The sequence below is a fragment of the Rhinolophus sinicus genome, linkage group LG03 (genome assembly GCF_036562045.2).
Source record: "Rhinolophus sinicus isolate RSC01 linkage group LG03, ASM3656204v1, whole genome shotgun sequence".
Taxonomy (NCBI): domain Eukaryota; kingdom Metazoa; phylum Chordata; class Mammalia; order Chiroptera; family Rhinolophidae; genus Rhinolophus; species Rhinolophus sinicus.
Genome location: NC_133753.1, coordinates 79,278,700 through 79,294,475, shown reverse-complemented (window position 1 = coordinate 79,294,475; position 15,776 = coordinate 79,278,700). Strand labels below are relative to the sequence as shown.

The 15,776-nt window shown below is 43.0% G+C and overlaps 1 pseudogene; it reads right to left on the bottom strand.

The window, feature by feature from the left end:
• Positions 1 to 8,548: 8,548 nt before the first annotated feature.
• LOC109459757 (large ribosomal subunit protein uL23) lies at positions 8,549 to 15,070 on the bottom strand (annotated as a pseudogene).
• Between the last annotated feature and the right edge of the window lie 706 nt (positions 15,071 to 15,776).

Genomic DNA, 15,776 nt, shown 5'->3' with positions numbered 1-15,776 from the left:
TTACCAGATGCTGGCAGCTACTGTTAGGAAATTCATTGACTAGACTTTTATTGAGGACATCCTATCTGCTGAGCTCTTAGTATATAAAACCTGTACATGAAAAACTTATGATCTAGTGAGAAAGGTGATATTGATGATGAGTGATAATAATTAGTGCATCCCAGCCCTTTACTGACTCAGTTCATCCCCACATCAACCCTATTATGTACTATTATCGCCAATATTTATTCTTGAGGAAGCTGAGGTTCAGAGAGGTTGAGTAACTCGCCCAAAGTCACACAGCTAATTAGTCACAGAGCCAAATGACCTTTCTCCAAAATCCATGGAGCAACCACTGTGAAAAAGTAGACAATTCAGTAGAAGGTGGTAAGAACTATAAAGGAGTGTGTACAAGATATCTGGGGAACACAGAGAAGTCATCAAACTTAGTATGAGGAATTATAGAAGGTTTCCTAGAGATGTTCTTTGAGTGGCCTTAGACCTCAAATCCCGAATACAGAGACAGGGTCACTAATGCTGTAACAAAGGCTGGTAGCCACCTCCACCTCTATACATGACCTGCCTAAACTGTTGTTGGTCCTGGTACCAGACTCTTATTCAGAAGGAGTTTATTCTCCTTATGCTTCTGCACCTCCTCCCACCCCCAGCTCAGTTGCTCAGTTCCTATACAGTCTAAAGCAAGTCACAGAATTGGATGCTGCCTCCGTTTCACCACTAAGTGAACCCGGGTGGCATGCAGGGAGAATTAATACATTGAATCTGACCGAATACATCTGGGATGGAGTGACTCCATTACAAACTCATTGTGTCATACTTGAACAATATAAGGATTCTTTCCTTCCCTCTGAGAGTCCACAGCTGCAATATTTCTGTGTTGCTTTGCAGACTCTTATCAGAGTTTTCATGAAGTGTAGTTAGTTTGAAGCAAAGTGTGTCTGTCCTCATAAAAAAAATAATAATAAATTTTGGTCTTGTACTGTGTATTCAGCTTTAAAATAGGACTCAGAGCTCATTATTCAGAAAACAGTAACTTATTTTCATCCTCAAATATTAACTGTGCTGCTGTGTATTTTCACCTAATAGGATGATGAGCTCATTAACAGGAAAGGTTTTCCCATAGGGAAAGATTGATTACAATGATCTAGAAATCGGTTGCTAAGAAAGAATTTGAAAAGGCCAGAAACTGCCATGCTGAAGGGGGGAGTTCTTTGGCTGGAAAAAAAGAAACTAATTACCACACACAATCCTAATGACATTCGAAGACAAACCAGTATGGCCGCTGGGATGTTTGCAACATTTGTAAAATGTCTCTGGCTGCACTTTTTTGTAGCAATAATCACTGATTATGAAGACAGGGGAATAACTCAAGGTCTTTTAGCCCATCCTCTAATCTATATGTCAGATGCACAAGACTACCTCTCCGTTTAAAGATTGCTAATAGTTTTAATCTCAGGAGACTGGCACACAATAGTTGCTCAATAAATATTTTTGAATGAATAAACCAATATGAATGCCTGTTCTGGCTTTCCTTGACCTCCCAAGAGTGATTGTCAGCCAAGCTTTCTATCATAGAGTGCAAGAAGCAATCTAATGTTTCCAGTCATGGCTCTGAAAGAAGCAGTGAACATAACTTAGAAGGGGTAAAAAAGAAAAGAAAAAAGAAAAGGAAGAAGTGGAGAAAGAATAAAGGGAGGAAAGAGATGAATGAAAGAAGGAAAGACAGAAAGAAGGAAGGAAAGGAAGAAGAGAAAGAAAGTGGGGGTGTAGGGAAGCAGAAAGAACAGAGGAGAATATAAGAGTAAAGAAGGGTAGTGGGGTAGCCAGACTGGAGGGACAGAGGCATCTCGTCACGCAGTTAATGGCCTAATAGCAGCTTTAGGCAGCTCTGGGTTATCGAAAACAAGTGATGTGACCCGGTAGCCTCAAATAAATGGGAGGCAGAAATACCCCCTGGGAAGTTTGCGGTGGGTTAACAGACTGAATAAAAGGGATGGGAAGGAAGGAAAGATGGAAGGAAGGAGGGAGGGAGGGAGGGACGGATGGAGGAAGGGAGGGGGAAAGAGAGAGAGAGAGAGAGAGAGAGAGAGAGAGAGAGAGAGAGAGAGAGAGAGAAAGGCTGGAAAGGAGGGGAGGGAGGGAGGAAGGAAGGAAGGAAGGAAGGGAGAAAAGGAGGAAAATCCCCTCCTTTAGTCTACAGTCTTGCTAGACCTGTCAGTAAGTTTACTTTAACAGTGATGAGAAAGGCTCCAGTTTCCAAACGCAAGTTTTCTAGGGAGAGACCCTAAAATTACCAAGCCCACAGGGTAGCGTGCTGGTTATGGGAAATTACACCTGCTTATGCTAGAAAGCAGACTTAATTCAGGTAATGTAGACTCTTCCCTCGTGGGAAACTCAGCTCACTTCATTGCTTTCTCCCCGTATATAGGCCAAAGGCCAAGATTATGGTTTTACTTGCCCTGCTTAGAAACTTAAAATGCTCATTACCAGCAAGTTTTTTCATTATGTCTAACCTGTATCTCTCTTGCTTTAATACAAATTTCTTTCTCCAGCCTCAAAAGATGAGATTAATTAGTGCTTATCTTCTGTATAGGACATTCCTTCATATTCTTTACTGTTAGGTCATTCATTAGCCATCTTCCCCCAGGGAAGGCTTCTGAAAAATAACTAAATAGATAATGAGACATGGTCCTGCTGCCTTTTCCTAACATGCCCTAGCATTATGGGCCTTTCATGGGGAAGAGAATCACAATAAAACAATTTCCGATTGGGAATTGACTGCATATTTCTTTAACATGTAGCCTAGATACCACCCATAGATTGACCACATAATGTTCCCAACATTTTTATACGATTCACATGGGGCAGAAATGATCACCTCTACGTGAGGGAAGAAACTGGAACATGCCTTTCCCCAGCAGGTTATCAGCAGGGCCAGGATAAACCTCCAGTGTCTGGACTTGAACTTCTTTGCCCTGCCCAGGGCACAAAGAATGCTTTATACCTTCACGTTAAAAGTCCAGGAAAACCTCAAGGAAAATCTGAGAGCTGCAGCCACGAAGGGGAGCCTGTTCCTGGTCTCCCTGACATTCTAACACTTCCCTGAACCTCCCGATTCATGCTCCTACCACACCAGACTTCTCACCCAGAAATTTTCTTTCTCTAGAAAAAAAAAAAAAGACTTGCAAGAAATGCTTCAGAAATTGAACTGGTTCATGACGACAACTTTCTCAAAATTTTCCATTAGGCATCAGCTGCTCTTTAAGTTCAGAGTGAAGAGAAAGGTCATCGCCTTTCTTGCTGCTTAAACTGGAGCATGACTCAGAAGAATGAACAGGGGAGAGATGGCATTAATCCCCACATTATTTTTTAATATCCCACATGGTCCTGCAGTCCCCACACAACTAGATCCAGGACTAAAGTAAGTCTATCTTTCCTTACGTAACTCTTTACCTTTGTACAGACTCCCTCATCTCCAGGACAGGTAGGTGGCTGTCGAAACGGTACTACATTCCTTTTCCCTCATACTGGACTGAAACCCACCCGGCAAGACCGGCTTTCTCTGTGGTCAGGGACGCAGATGGCCAACCCCATGTCAGAACAGAAGGTGTGGAGCTGAGAGTGTGCACCGACCTTCTCACAAAGGCTGTCAGACAAGGTGGTGGGGACCAAGGGGAGATGAAGAGGTCCTATTCCCAGCCAACACTCCCTCCCAGGCTCAACAGCATCTGTGAAATTCCATCATTAGAAATTCCTTGCCCTTGTCTCCTGGGAGAAGACAACAAACCACACACTGAATCATTAACAAGCCACTGGGAATTTGTTCATCAGGTTACTCCCTCTGGAAGTGGGGCTGGCGGCAGCAGGAGCTCCCAGGTATGCAGGCAGACTCTTCCATTAGCTGTGCTGCCCAGGCCCCATCTAAGAGGATACAAGCTGGAGCTGCGCAAGAGGAGGGAGCAGGCAGCCGCTCTTCTCTCCTTGGTCCAGCTAGTGGTTTTTAAGACTCCAGGACTAGTTTCTGCTCTTTGGCCTACTAGGCTGGCATGGCCTTTGTACACATACTCAGAACAGTGCTGCTGTCAGAATGGACCCCTCACAATCTTGTTCGGCAGCCCTAGGTTTTCAGCCCATTGTTTTACTAGATACAATATCAAATTAGGTGAATAGAATCTCAGCTTTGGTATCTTGGCAATTCTCTCTGAAAGGTCTGGCTTTAAAAAAGAAAAAAAAAAAAAAGGAAAGAAGGAAAGTTGACACCTGCACGGCTACATTTTGGGTGAGTGTCGGTGAAGCTACCTTCACCATGTCAAGCGTGAGGAGGGCTCTACCCTCTCTGTGCTGAATAGGCTGCAGCGGCTGGGAGCCTCCTTTTTACCCCAAATTGCTGATAATGCACGTCTCAATGGCAACTGCCAAAACACAGGGTGTGAACTCTCTTTTCTGGGTTTTAAGGCTGGAGTTTCAGAAGTGATTTCAAGTTTGATCTGTTAGTTCTCATTTTTTTATGGATTCTGGCAAGCCAGCTGTCCACGACAGCACTTGCATCCAGTAGCCCCCACCCTCGCTGCTGTGCATTTCAAACTGAGGTAATCCCATCCTGAGCTATGAGATCTCTTGCTTCATTTAAAAGAGCAAGTCTCCCAGCACACAGCTGCGGGTGAACCTCTGGGTTAAAGGAGAGCCATTGTCCCTCAGCTTTGGCAGGTACTGTGATTTCCTCGGGACATCCCCCACATGAAAATGTAGCTTCAGTCTCTTGGTGGAATGCCTCCCAGATTTTGCTGGGTGGCTTAATTGACATTTCCACCTAGACAGGAGAAGAGTAATGGATTGAGAAACACAATTGTGACTGTTTTCTTCTGCAACCAAGTTTTTCAAAGAATTGGCCAATTATTCTTCTGGCCATGGTAGGTCTCAGTCGTATCCACATTCTTCATTTAGGGCAAATTCTCACCACCTCAATGGCAGTGGGACACTATGTAATTCTCTGGGCCATTTAGGCAAGGTCGCAGTTGTATCTGCATCATCTAGGTTAACTTAGGAACAGGCTAGAATTTTCCCTGGAAACTTGTCTCCACATTCTGTTTCACTTCGGAGACCTGTCTTTTTAGATATAACTGGAGTCTTACAAACCTCGCCTATATGGATTACTTGTGCCAAAGCGGTCATAGTATGAAGTTGGGAAGGGATTAGATTTTGGGTTCTCTTATTTTACTTCTCAGTTTCTATCTTATTTTAGGGTAGCTAGAGGTTATACATCTCCTTTTATGTCCATTATTTCCACTCCAAAATGAAAAAGGAAGAAGTTAATGACCAAATAGTTTCGATCATCTCTCAGAATATTCCTTATAGGTCTATCCAGAGAGGATAGAGGCTGCGTGTTGATGCTGTCTGTGAAAGACCGAGACAAGTGGGCTTAAATAATGCACAGCTTTTCAATCTATTAAGGAGGGGGCCATGTGGTTGTTTATCATACTTAAATGACTGAGAATTGGCAGGAACTGACATTGAAATGACACCTACATGCGGGCCCAGGATGGAAAGATGGTGGTGGCAGTGCCGAAATGATGATTTGTTAAACAACTGCAGCCCTCTCCTAGCATATGCAACATTTTGGTTGGTATTGCTACTCATTTCCATTATGCTCTGTTTCTCAAACCAGAACACACACCTCCCTATTCCCAGAGAGAACGTAGCCCTGTGCCCAGGACTGGTAGCCAAAGAATAAATAAGTCCATCTTCCTGGAATATGAATTCTTCCCCAAAGATGTGGGGATTGGGACATATAAAACAATTTAACTAATAATTTAAATAATTTTATATTTAAAAAGCAATATATTATGGAGTAAAGTATAACCTTCTAATATATTTTTAACACCAAAGAGGAGAGCGAAACCAACTTTTCCTACTTCTGTGAGTAGCCTGCTAAACGCCAGGCTTCTGGGGAGTTGCCCTTCCTCATTCCAGCAGGTCGGGTAGCTGGGTGGAAACTTTTGGAAGCACATCCTGCTGTGTCTGATAAAGACTGCCTTCCATATCAGTGTTGGGGGGGGCGGGGGCGGCCAGCAGCTGGGGTTCTGTTGGACAGGGCTGACCCAGGCACTCAGTTGTACGGGCTGCTTGCATGATACCTGAGCTGAAATGAGCCATTCCACCCCTCTTGCTGTAAATAAATCCCCACTGTCTGCCCGTTGCTATTGCTTGTCACTTGACAGTAGTTATGAGGCCATTAGTAGAAAACAGGAATCTGCTCTTTCCCCATCTGCATATTGGACAAGTCCTGCACTATTTAGCTAGTGAGGCCTGATAAGAATCCAGCACAATCTGCCCATTGACTGCTGGCCTTCTTTCCAGTCCCAAGTACCAGAGTCTCCTGGCTTAGATTCTTATTTTGCATGTCTCTCGCTGTCCCCAATTGAATGCTTTTCAGTTGCACCTGCATTGCACTTGTAAGAGAAGAGAAAGGGGTCCCTTTGAGCTAATTCAAACTCCTGGCCCTCACACTTGTTCCACTCTTATGTGTGCTGTAGATCTCTAACGTGAGGCCTAAACATGTTTAAAGAATGCTGTTTTCATGTGTCCACAATGCACTGTTTATTTTGACCCATACTCCTAGGAACATGCTGGGTACTTTCCGTGTACTTTTTTTTGCAAAGAAGAAGGCCAGGCAGTGATGACAGGGCTCTTTCTCCATGAAGACTCTGAGGTCAACCATGCCTCTGTCCAGGCCTTCAGGGAGGAGGCTTCATAGCAATCTCCTCTGGATTGTAGCATCTTAAGTATCTCTCTGGATCTGGTTCTCTGTTTGTTGATTTTAAAGTACAGAAACTTACTCAGCCCCCTGCCATACTCCCATGACGGCTTACCACATTTGAAAATTATTATCATGATGACAGAATATTGAAAGCCACGATGAACTAGGAAATTCAGATGCCAATTTATAATGCAGCGAGGTTTAAAAAGAATTACTATCATAGCTGTTGTTACCAGAATCCCTTTTGTCAAGAGAACTGATTGCTAAGTACCATGAGGATAAGGCTTCTACCTCTTTTACTCCTCTTTGAATACTCAGCGCCTAGCTCAGTAGTGGGCACATAATAGGTGCTTGATAAATGTTTGTTGAGAAAAAAAATGAATGCATAAAAAAACATACTGAGGGGTCATTTAGATAGACTAAATACAGCATCTGGAAGGATGAGGCAGGACAAAGGAAAAGCTGAATGATTTTGCATAAGAAAATGGAAAAAACAATTAGCTCTTAAGAGGAGAGAGAAAGGGAAGAGTAAGAAGGCTGAACAAGTCAGGAGTCAGGAGCAGAGATTTTTAAGTCTCAGGTGCATTAAATTCAGTTTTAAGTTACATTTCAGGGTTATAAAATCCTTCCATCTCCCCATATTTATATAAAGTCTGCTATACACACAAAGGTCTCAAATGAGGGCTTTCGGTTGTTTTACTTGCTTCACAGAGAGCAGTGGAAGGTGTTGACTTTCATGTGTGGGAAAGTACCAACACAGCAAGGACTGCACACATGGATGGTCAACTGGTCTATAAACTATTTCACTGGAAGCAGGAATCAAGAGCCAGAGGTTCCACCTCCTCCTTCCTCCTCTACCCAAATTCCAAGAAAGTTTAGATGGTGTGGAGTTCACCCTGTACATGAGGGATGGGGTTCATCTTGATCTCTGCTGACATCTAATCATGGTAAGAAACGACCATCGGGCTACCTACTTCATTGGTATCTGATATGGCTCGTCTTGTGTTTTCTTTCAACCTTTCCCATTATCCTCCTCTGCCGTTCTTTATAATGCCTTGAATAATTTTCATTATCATGAAATATGAGAAGAGAAAAAGAAGCAACAAAATGAGAAATACATTTATTCCCATAATATCTCAGAAACATGTAGGCCAGGGGTTATCACCTATGAAATCTGTTATTGCTCTCTGTAAGACCCAGCTTACTATAGACAGAATGGCTTTTGAAAAATGCTTGTCATCCTGAATCCCAAGTAATAATTAATTAAATAAGAGAAATTATGATAAAATCTAAAACTACAAGTGAGATTTGTTAAAGAAAAAAAAATCTTCTACATCACTGAAAAAAATGTGCCCTTCCCGTCTCCAAGCATCTCAACCACCGTGATGCATTAGTGAGATTAAGACAATAACTGTCCCTGTACCGCTATGGTAGCAGCTGTTTTTATCATATCTCTTAATTTAAATTTTAAAAAATGAATTTGATTAAATTTGAACTTGTAGGAAACCTGAATACCAGGTTAATGTTCTTTGAAATTATTTCAGGCTTTCCTCCAAATTCTCCAAAGATTTCTCCCAGAACAATATCCTGGGAAATTAATGGGGAGGGCATAGCCTTGGCATTTGAGGATTTCACACTGACATATTTACAATCTGCAATTTCTGCTGTTTGTAAGTGACCCAGGAGTTCTATAGTATATAGGAATTTGTCATTTTGAAACTATCTTAACGTGGCTTTGTGTAGTTTTTTACAGTAAAAAAATTTTATATGTAGAATTAGCCAGCTGGACTCAGTTTAGATGCTCCCAATTTTGTTGTCAACATCGGAAGCGTCATAGTCAGGAGCCAGGGGAACATATGCCTGCTTCTCTCCATCAGGCCTGACCAGGGTGCTGGCCTTGCCCTGTCCATGCCATGGAGCTTCTTCACAGCCCGTTTGACCTGGTGCTTGTTGACCTTGACATCCACAGTGAACACAAGTGTGTTGTCTTCCACCTTCTTCATGGCTGACTCGGTCGTCAGGGGGAATTTGATGACGGCGCAGTGGCCAAGCTTGTTTCTCCTGGGGGCGCTTCTCTGAGGATAAGTGGGCTGCCTTTGGAGCCGCACGGTCTTGGGCCTTCAGAAGGTGGGTGATGTGTGAATCTTCTTTTTTGTGTGGCTGTGGACACCTTTCAGCGCTGCTTTCTTTGCCTTCAAAGCCTGTGCTTTGGCTTCGACTTTGGGAGGGGTGGGACTTCCTGCTTTGCTTTCGGCACCATTTCTGTGAAAAGGCACCACGGCTTTATTGTTTTCTACTGCTCTGGTACTCAGTAGCTTTTCAGAAGTGATAAAATCTTTCTCTATGAAAAATGACCAATAAATTTATTGAACGTTGAAAAGGTGGTTAATTCACGATGTGAAGGATGGGACAAGAAACAGACTTTTGCTTGGAATGTCGTTCTACAAACACCTGGATTCCCCAAAGTAAGGAGAGGCAACCTTTTCAAATATTAATAAGCTGTCTGCTGGTGCTGAGTGAAAGAAATTAAGATTTAAGAAGAATAATTCTCATTACCAGTTCTTGGCTCACACTAATATAGAGGTGTAGTATAGGAGTGACATTATACTCAGATTCTATTTCCCACTCACCCACTAGCCAACTTTGTACATTTGGGATAGTTACATCACCTCTCTGGTCATTGTCATCATTACCACTATTATCATGGCTAACATTTACTGAACACTTACTATGAGTTAGGCACTCTGCTAAACTCCGTACCTGGATTATCTCATTTAATGCTTGCAACAGCCTGATACAGAAAGCATTATTATTATCTGTAGAAGCAAATAATACTGGATAACAACAGCTGACAGTGATTGAATGCTTATTATGGGGGATATTATGCCAAGCGTTTTACATGGATCATCTCATATAATCCTCATAATGATGAGCTAGGTACCATTAAACCTCTATTTAACAGATAGGAAGTTGAGGTTTAGACAGATTCATTAATTGATCCAAGACGACACAGCTAGTACTAAGAGATGAAGGAAGATTTTGAATTAAAAACTCTTTGACTCTGAAGCTCAAGATCTTAACCACTAGGCTCTCTGGAGTATATAAAGGAAATAGTCATGCTGAAAAAATAGACACACGTGTACAGATGTTGAGTTCTTTATATTTACATAAGCACCAAGTGTTGGTAATATACTGTCCGTCAGTATGTCATATAGTTGTTATTTCCCACTGGCAAGGTCGGCCTTCAGAGCCATTTCCTGTATAGTAATTTTCATAGCCATATTCGTCTCATGTGGCTTCCTACATGCAACCAAGAGTGAACACTGAAAGGACAACTGGTTGAGGTTCAGGTGGTAGAAATGCTATGAAGCCAGGTTTCATCTGTGTGCACCTCTCAGTGGCCCCTAAGGCACTGAACCTGGGACCCAGTTACATTAGGGCCACACTTCACTCAGAGAAACCAATTACCCTCAGCAAATCCTAAGTGTTCTCTTGAGCAATTTCATTTTTTGGACCCTGGTAAGCAGATGGCAAGAATCTGTGTTTCTGACAGCTGAGCAAACTTTCTTCTTGCCTTTGAAGGATGAAGGAATGGAAAATGGGAATTCACTCATTCACTGGGACAAGCAGAAGGCAGATCTCTAATGTAGATTATCCAAATCCTACGCACACACACGCATACGTGCACAGCCAGCAACAGCAGGACAGCAGACACAGGATGACCAGTGATTTGTCTACCATGAGAGCAAAGTGGGAGATTTGATAATGCCTCATTTGCATGCATTTTCTTTAAGGAATCACAGGTCAATGTTTAGACTTCAATCAAACAAATACAATCTCTTAGATTAATTGTAACTCTGAGGAGCAGTTGTATCCAAATTATAGTTATTAATGTTATTTCTGTCTCTGAATGATAAATTACATTCAAGTCCATTACTTAGCAGAGTTATTATGCCTTCAGGAACTTCATTTGGGGAGAGTTTTGATTTTCTCTGGGAGAGAAAAGGCAGATTCATCTTTTGGCTGAAGCATGACTATTTTGGGATCTAGTCAGATATAATCTTCTTGAGAGAGAGAGGGAGAGACCGGCCACGTGTCACTCTTATCCTCCATGGGTGGTGCAGATGAAAAGAGAAGGCTTATGCAGGGGATTTGTTCTCAGCTTCATAATGATACTCTTCTTTCATCTGACATTCACTAAAAATAACATTTGAATGAAGGAATTGGGTCACCTGGTGACATTTTTGGTAGTAGCAATACATTGTGGGGGAAGCCTTTATGTTTCCATATAGAATTGCGCAAGTTCAGTGTTGGGTTTGTAGAAGGCATTTCCAAAGAGAGTTATGGAAATTCCTCATTTGGTTCTTTTAAAGCACAGGAGAGAGGGCTGCATTTCTGGGGCAACTTATGGAAACTCCCTCATGCAAGCAGGGGCCAAAGCAGATAAATAAAACTTCAAAGTCTAGTTCCAATACTGTAATTCTATATCTTTTTCAATGTGAAATACTGGCCCTAAGGAGTAATCACATTACTCAATCACTTTCTCTGCCCTAATACATTTGTTCCATTTTCTGAGCATGGAAAATACAAGCTGGAGATTATTTTAGTGTCAGATGGCTGTAGTGAAATTTGGAGCCCGGAAAGACATGCGACACTTGTATTCTAAATCCTGATTCCAGGACTTTCAGGAGACCTGGCACATAGCCGAGTTCAATAAAGATTACTGAATAAATAATAATAATTGGAAACCTCTTACAGCCTCTCTGATGCTGCTTTCACCCTCAATCACTCCGCCCAGCCACACGGGTCCCCTGGCTGATGCCCCGACACACCAAGCACATGCCTCCCTTTGCATTCACTGTACTCTTGGCCTGGAATGCTTCCCCTCTGTATTTGTGGGACTGGCTCTCCTACTTCCTAAGGTCTCTACTCGAAAGTCACCTTATCAGTGAGGACTCCTGTCATTTCCTGTCCCCCCAACTCTCACATTTTTCCATTGTACCTACGAGCATCTGATATAGTATCAATTTACTTGTTTATTTATTTAGCATCTTTATCCCCCCATTAGAATGTGAGCCCTGTAAGACCAGAGGCTTTGTCTTGTTCGTTGCTGGATCTCCAGAGCTTAAAAATAAGTATTGATTGAATGAATGAGCAAATGAATGAACACGCGTTTTAGTTATCCCTCCTCTGATTGATGAGAACAGATACTAACTCGAGCAATCTCAAAGGAAATTTACCATAATGAGAAGGAATCATACAGAAATCCAAGAACAGGAGTGTTGGATTTGCTAGGCTCCTTGCTAGGGCCAGATGTCCTGGAGGCAAGAACCAGAGGAGCCACCAGGGCTTCAATGGCACAGCTGATAAGATCTCAACTCCAGCCCTCCAGCATTACCACACTTCACCTCTTCTCTCCTCCTCCATTCTGATTTCCGCACAACTTCAGTCTGTACCATGCCATGTGACCAGTCCAGCTAGGAGTTAACTGACTTACCTCCTTCAGCTCTCTCAGTCTAAGTTTACCCACAAAGGAGTCCAGTGATCTCAGATCATCTTTTCAAGCCTAACAGTTCTGAAGTCTCTAGCTTCTTGACTGGTTGAGCCAGTTCCCTCCCCAGCTCCGCTCACCTATGATACAATGCAGGCATCATGTGATCTGATCCCCATTCAGCAGAAGTCACTTGAGGGTCAACTTCTAGAAGGATCAGGCTATCGACCTCCCAAATACTATCCTTCTCCTTCTCTAAGAATGTTCTGTCATCTCCTACATTCCCCCTTAAAGGCAGTAGGAAGTTCATTGCATCTTTTTATTTGATTGATGCTTTTCATCAATGAGTTTTACCCCAAAAATGCCTTAAAAATTATGACTTGTTAGGTTAAAGACTCATAATTAATGTAAAACCCAAAAATCACATAAGTACTCTTTTTGTCTTGGGCATCACAGGCAGATTCTGGAAGGAATCTGACAAGTGCAACTGGTGTGGCAGATCCTGCACCATTCCTGGATGGAGGAGTTCTCACAAATACAGTTGACCAGAAATGCTCTATCTAGGGGCTCTCTTCTCTTTCCGGTTAGGAGGACTGCTTGAGCTTGGGAGAGCAAATATACTGAGATGGCTAAATTCAAAACAATGGGACTGGCAGAACATAATTACTTTGTTTGGCTCAGAGGCTGGAAGCCAAGGCACTTGAAAAGTATGTAATTAATCCCTCCTATGTCCTCTTTAAGTCTCCTCTCAAGCCCAGGATTTGTTTTCCTTTCTGGTCTCAAGATTTCACTATTAAGAACCCTAAGCTCAGTAGACTGAGGCTCAGCATGGACCTTGATGACGTTTCTGGGAGACTTACTCTCAGCAGGCTGCTGAAAGCAGGCAGCCATGAGGAAATGACCCTTACAGAAGAAGCCCATGAATGCATTTGACAGCCCGGGGGCCAGTCGCACTGCTCAGTGGACCTCAGCAAGTAACAGCCCCTGTGGGCCTCAGTTTCCTCAGCTCTAAATCTCAGAGTTATGAGGATCGAAATCTAATTGACACATTGTATATAGAAAGTGCCTAGGTTTAAGATCATCACGTAAGAGATTTTACCTTTTATAACCGGAGATGACAACTATGGTCCATGGGCCGAATCCAGCTTGTTGCCTGTTTTAATGACCTGTGAGCTAAAAAGGGGTGTGTTGTTTTTTTTTAAGGTTGAAAAAATAAATCAAAATAATAATAATATTTCATGACATGAAAATGATATGAAATTCAGATTTCAGTGTCCATAAGTAAAGATTTATTGGAACACAGACCTGCTCGGTCATTTGCATATTGTTTATGGCTGCTTTCCCACAACAATGGCAGAGTAATTGTGACAGAGACCATATGACCCATGAAACCTAAAATACTTACTTTCTAGCCCTTTACAGAGAAAGTTTGCCAACTCCTGTTCCAGAGTGTAGAGGCTGAAAGTAACCAGCTGGGTCAGACAGGCCTAGGTTTAAACCATAGCTCACCCCTAACTAGCTGTGTGACCTTGGAAAGTTACTTAACCTTTGCTGACTCCACTTCCCTCCTCTGTAAAATGAAGATAAAAACAGTCCTTATCTCAAGGGGTCATTGGGAGGAATTGAATGAGATCACCGTGAGGCTCTGAGCAGAGATCCCAGCCCAGCTGAGTGAATCAAGGCATGACTGTGAGTTTCTTACTCTCAGCATCAGTGTTAAATCTGAGTTTGTGGGATAAATACATGAATAAACCACAGAGTATAAATTTCATATTATTTTGGAGTATCACCTGAGGTGTCTGGGGCCCAATAGCCAACGAGAGAAATGGAAAAGACAAGCCAGAAGTCTAAGAGGGGTCAGGAACAAGCGGAATGAGCCCAGCCACGAGCTGCTGTTCCCATAGGGCCAACCAAGACATGGGGGTGGCTCTCCCTTGGCACTGAGATTTTTGCTTCTACTCAGGTTTATTACAGTACTTACTCCTGCAATTACAGGCCATTCACTCACTCACTCAATCACTCATTCACCCAGCCAGTATGAAATCTTTTTGGCTTTAGCTTTAAAACATAGATAGAACCCTCTGTTTCTCTCGTTTTCCTCCCTCTGCCATTCCTACTGCTCTGGGCTGAGCCACCATCTCTCACCTTGATTATTGCAACAGTCTCCTACCTGGTCTCTCTGCTTCCTCCTTTATCCTCCTATAATCTGTTCTTAGTACAGACTCTCATTGAATCTGCCAGGAATCTGACCACCTCTTTGAAGCCTTTTGTGCCAGTATCTTAGGTTTTATAAAGGAAACTATGGGAAAAACTGCCCTCTCCCCAGTGGAATCTGAGGGAGCCCAAACTATACCCCAACTTCAGCTGTACCCTCTGGGCCAGAAATGACCACATTGAGGATGAATTATCAGCATGGGACTGTTCAAACTCTTGCTTTTTCCCTTCCCCTTGCTTTGTTTTTGCACCAGCATTATTGACACGATCTGCATAACTTGAGCAAAGGGGTGGGGGAAGACATAAACCTCAACAGCACTGACTTTTCCAGCTTATACTAAAGATCTGGCAGGAAAGAGTTTGAAATGCTGGCAAGAACTAGGGGTAGAGTCTGTGTACCGAGTTATCCCAATTACCTCAGAGAATGGTGCGATTATATCATCACCTCTGAGGAGGATGAAAGGAGAATATGAAAAGGCTGCAATCTCCGCAGGTTCCGTACCCTGCCCGGCGCACCACGGGCACATTCTGCGAAGCAGATTGCTACTCACAGATGCACAGGCCCTAGTTGTCACGTAGGGAGGAATCGCATCAGTGTTCACGGGAAACATCCCGAAGGCTCTACCCTCTGGCCCATGTGCCAGGGGAGATGGCTGTGGTCAGAGTCCTCATAAAGCTTAAGTATATATGGATCATAAATGATGAATAACCGCATTATAAATTTTGCAAGACTTGTTTCACAGAGATGAGATTTATACTTAAAGAAACTGGAAGGGAAGCCTCCCTCTACCCTTTTAAGGCCTCAGGATACTCAGCAATAAATACGGAAAGGAAATAGCCTAAAGAATTTATTGAAGAAAGTCCTTGATCAGCCTCAGCCAGGGCCACTCCTGGTGTTGGCTCCCAGAGTGACGCATGGACTCTATCTAGCTTTACCTTCCACGAGTATTCTTTTACTTCTCGAGTTGATATGTAAAGGATAGGGAGAGGAGGAGGACAATGATCACGGGAGAGCAGAGTTTAGGCTACATTTCTGGGTTCCTCTGTAGAACCTGGAGGTTTGAGGTCAAGTTTTAACTCCTCTCTTGAATACAGAGCTATTTACTGATATAGAAGAGGCATCTAGATTCCGCCCCCCACCCCCCACCCCCGCCAACTATCAATTTTGTGGGTATGCTTTTTTTTCCCTAAAAAAATAAGCCAGGCCCTTGCTTCTCTCTGCTCCTGCCCAGTCAGAACCTAAGGAATAAAAGAAGAGAAATCTGTGTGCTTTACAATGACCCCTCCGGCAGTGGTGCCCGCCCCTCACCCTGGCCC